The sequence below is a fragment of the Myotis davidii genome, unplaced genomic scaffold (assembly GCF_000327345.1).
Source record: "Myotis davidii unplaced genomic scaffold, ASM32734v1 scaffold575, whole genome shotgun sequence".
In the NCBI taxonomy this organism is placed as follows: domain Eukaryota; kingdom Metazoa; phylum Chordata; class Mammalia; order Chiroptera; family Vespertilionidae; genus Myotis; species Myotis davidii.
Window position 1 is genome coordinate 3,873,354 of NW_006290306.1, and position 5,146 is coordinate 3,878,499.

The window sequence follows — 5,146 nt, forward strand, 5'->3', positions numbered from 1 at the left end:
ACAAGACCCTCTATAAGTATATAAATCTGGGACCATCCTTCATAGTCAATTATTGTACTGAGTTGTTTGGTATCTGAAAACAACTTGTGTAAACTAAACTGTTACAGCAGGTCATTATACCAACCAAGAGGGGCAATTACTCTTGCAAAACTCACTGTTTATGGCAGAGACTTACAGATAGTCCCCCAAAATCTCTATTTTCCTCTTTATCCTGGGCACACAGCTAGACTATACTTCTCAGCCTTCTTTGTAGCTGGGCGTAGCTTTTGACTAAACTCTAATGGAAAGTGATCAAAGATGAAGTATAAGACTTTCAGCTATAGTTCATGGAAACATCCCACTAACCACCCTCCATAGAATGGAGACAACCTCAGAGTGACCTTAGAAGCTACATGCTGAAGATGACTGCACATCTCTAGAGTCCCCGAATGCCTTTGTGGATATGAGCCATTTGCCAACCCACTCATCTGCAGTTATATAAGCAAGAAATGAATAATTGTATTGAGTCACTATACATTTGGAAGTCAATTTATTATAGAATTTATCCTGTTCTATCAATACACTGCAAAGAAGCAATCTTTCGCCATCATCATCACATACACAGATGAAAGAATTGTAAAAACAACCAAAATCAAAGTGGGCACCCAACATACACCTAATCATTAAATTGTCCTCCTCTTAGAATTTCTTGCCCTTAAGATGTTTTCCAGCTAATTAAAAGAATTCTGCAGCAGTATTTGTTTTGTGTTCTCACATTTCATAGTGCATAAGTACATCTTGTTCTCAGCATTACTTCAGCTAATACTGAGATAAATGATTTTTTATTTATTTCTACATTTACATTATCAACTTTTAATTACCAAACAGTTACATCTTTAAAAATTTTGGCATTCCATGCTCACTTCAAAAATCTGCATTTCCTTCCTTCATTGCATATGATTAATTACTTGAGGGCAGGAACAAAGTCCCTTAGCTTATGAACTTCCAGGACATAGTACAATATTTAGCATATCAAGGGCACTCAGTAAACATTAAGCTCCTTGCAATTAGAGAAACACAGTTGTGGGAAATACATTTTTGTATTAGCTCAAAGTTTCTATACTATCATCAATCAATGATAAATATCGTGTACCTAATGTTTGCACAGCAGGCTGCTTAAGGAATGGGATAAGTGGAAAAGAAACAAAAGAAACGGCTTCTGCTTTAATGAGTTCCAGGAAAGGCACACACAACAGTGGTACTGAGTTGGAGGATGTGATCCCAGCAAGGGGCTTGTGCTGAACTGCAGAAGACTCCACACTCCTGCATTGTGTTTGTGCATTTGCACACCTTGCTAGTTCTGGGGTTGTTCTTAAAGGCTATTTTAAGACTCGGCAGCCGATAAGTCTTTTTTTTCCTCTCTCTTCAGAAGCTTTCCTAAGCCTTTTTGTTACACAAAGAAAAAGCTGTTTCTCCAAAAATAAAGAGTTGCTGAAAGCCACAAGCTTTTGATTTAACGGAAAACTCCAAACTCATCGATTTTAATCAACGCTAAATTGGGAGATCCCAGGATCATAGATTTTGTACATTTCTTAGCACTCAGTGTTTTAGAGAATATTTAATTAAATCAGCTGACCTGAAAAAGGAGAGTCAAGGAGAAAATACAGAGAAACGTCTTAAGGCTTACATAGAGATTCTTTTATTCATTGCAAAAGCTGTAGGTTGATGGGCCTATAGTCCAAGAAAAATTAGTTCATTCATCTTTAACCATATGCATAGATGTGCTTCTCATATTTTACCTGCCCGTACTAATTCATAACTGTCAATCAAATTTTAAAAGCTTGATTATGTTTGATGATCTTGGTGTAGTTAGCCAACCATATTATAGAATAGTTTTATTTCCTTCAATCTCAGGGTTCTCCACTTAAAATCTTGTTTCTGAAACCATATTCCTTTACTCACTGAAAGTTAGGATGACGGGTTTTGTAATTATTATGAAACTAGTACTTAAATACTAAATACTTAAATACTACATAACAGTAATTAGATAAAAGAATTAATCAATTTTAATCAGTAAAAGTACTTAAATTTGTTTTTAAGTTTTCTCTTCTTGGCAAGTTTAGTAATTGTATTTCCTTCTCTAATAAGGCAGAAAAAATATTTGCTAACATTTGAAATTACTAAGATATTCTGCTTATTGTTCAGAAGCTCAACCTTGACTACAAAGGATCTACAAATCTACCCCAACTCTATGAGTTAGTGACCACCATGTAGGACTGCTTTTAAAAACCACATTCTTAGACTGCTTTTAAAAACAAAAATGATCTCTCATGACCTTTTAAATGTAAACATATTGTTTTTATTTTCGGTTGAAGACTTTCATATTTTATTTATGTATTTATTGAGTAAAGGATACCATAGCACAATTCAAAAATTTTAAATGTGTTTGAAAAGGTATAGAAGGAAACATTTCATTCTCATCCTTTTTCTAATCCACTGTCTCCACCTTCCAAGTATCCATTATTACCTATTTCTTAGATATCCTTTCAGAATTTTACTAAATTATATATATATATATATATATATATATTACAAATTTATTTCTGCATTTCTGAAATAAATAGTCCCAGAATCTATACACTTCTCCATGTCTTCATTCTTATCTTTATCAAAGAAAACCCTGTGAATATTATTCATACTTTCTGAAACAGACTACTCCTTATATTTCGTGGTAAGAATATTATTTAAAGAAGAAAACAATGAAAACCTGAACACATAATAAAAGCAAAGGCTAAAGCGAAAAAATTTTAACTCACTGCAGAGTAGGCTTCCAGGCAACAATGAAGTCCTTCCAGCTGCTGACTGAACGGAATGGGTCACTTAGGTTCATTTGTAAAACTGGGGTACAAACAAGAAGCATATTACTTTTAAAAGTCACTCAACAAATATTGAGCGACATCTTCCTACTGTGAACCAGTCCACTGCTGGGGAAGAGAGCATTGGCTAGCTATTTCTTCTTCTCCTGCAACATAGATTCTAGTTGGGAGAGATGACTTACCTGAGATGTGTGGTGAGTGGAGGTATTTATGTGGAGACCTACTTTAGCTGGTTCATGAGGAGACTTGGGGCAGAGAATATTTGGTGAAAAGAATTGTGAATATTAGGGACACAGGTGACCATGATAGAAGTGCTTTGGGGGCTCTCCATGATGGGACCTGTGGATCATGGCAAAGAGTCGGATTCTTTTATAAATGTGATGGAAAACGTTTGGGAGTTTTGTTTTTTGTTTGTTTGTTTTTTTTAAGGAAAATAACATCACCTTGTTTCCTCTAAGTTTAAGAGGATGTTTCAGAGAAGAATACCTTCAAATACTTTTAGTGACTGACTTTTTATGTCGAAAATTTTGAGATAGAGAAAGAAATTGAACCTCTAGCCCTACATGGCAGAGGTTCCTGTGCTTGCTTTGTAAAATGCTGTGATCAAATTATGTTTGAATCTTGGCATCTGCTGTTATCAGGCTTTTTGACTATCAAAGTAACTATTTCACCCTGTTTTTTCAAGTAGGAGAAATTAAGGAGTAAAATTATACATCAACATAAAAATCCTACTGGTTGTGTCTTCTTTCTTAGGAAAGTAGATATATCCGTGGTCATAAGATAGCTCAGAAGTTCTCTAAGAATCGAGAGTCACATTGTTCAACAAGATCTCTTGAGGAAATCAAAACTTTTCTATTTTACTACATATCTCAGCAGAGAAAACATTTTCAGGAAATAAAAAGCATGTGATTAAAATGCTGTTAAAAAGAAAAAGGATGCTTTGCAGTTTGCTGGTAAGACACACATTACTGGAATATGCTTACATTGTTAATAGCAAAGATTTGGTTTCATAAATTGGTCCAGAGTTATAGAGAATATTATAACATCTAGAAAGAGAGGGAAATGAAGGCATGAATTCCCTAGGATAACAAGAGAAAATTCAAGGCATTTTCTAATAACAGGAGGTTTCATTTCTCTGTGAATTCCTACTAATTTGATAATTACTGATAGTAGTCCATCATGGCAATAATTTAGTAACTAGATCACTGAGATGGTTTAGAAAAAAATATATATGTATATATTTTATATATATACACATATATATTATATATAATCTTGTATACTATTCAGAATATGACAATGTGAATAGAGAAACCAATAATTCTCTGGCCCTTAGGCTAATATTTATTGAGCACTTGGTATACCTGATGCACTATGGTAGGTACTGATGCACAAGTGGTGAACAAGACAGAAAAAGCCAATATAGTCATGCAGATTACATTCTAGCAAAGCCACATAATGATGTATATTGCTCATCTGAACTGTACAAGCAAATTTGTCCTTTATTTCTTTGCATTCCATCTTTAAAGTAAACATATTTCAAAAAAATAGTAATCATCATTCCATCTAACTTTAGTTGACAGGCTCAAATCTTTTAAGAGTGACAGGATGTGTAGGCTATAATAGCTTACAAATATCATTTTATAGACAACTAGAGGCCTGGTGCACGAAATTCATGCAAGGTTCCCCCCAACTTCCCTCCCCTGCAGGTCTGATCTCCCATTTTGAACACATGGGGGCAGCAATCTTTGACCACATGGGGGCAGCCATCTTGTGTGTTGGAGATGATTAATTTGCATATTACTTCTTTATTATATAGGATGTTAAATCTTCTTAAAGGATCTAAAAATTCCCATACAGAAAGTTCAGTAAATTTAAAATATTTGGAGACTTTCCTCCTCTCTGCCTTTTCATTGTGTTTTTAAAAGTATTCTTGATATATACTTATAAGTAAATATAGAACAAGATAATGACTTTTTATATCAGGTATGAAAAGCCTAAAATGGAATCTCTAAAAACAAGCTCTGTTTTTTTTATGGACTTGTTATAATTCTAGAATTATATTCAAAAGTTTGTTTTTCTAATATCTTTTCACTTAGTGTTTTATCCTATTGTCATCCTTTTCCCAATGATGGGGTAAGAGGAGGGAGAAGATACAAAAACTTTTTTTTCCATCTTTTTCCGTAATAATAAATTTGCTGGCATCAATTTAGACTACCCTAAAAACAAAATGGTCAAGTTATTTTAATTGCAGTAAGATTTCTCTTTAGCCCCTGAATCAGATCTCAATG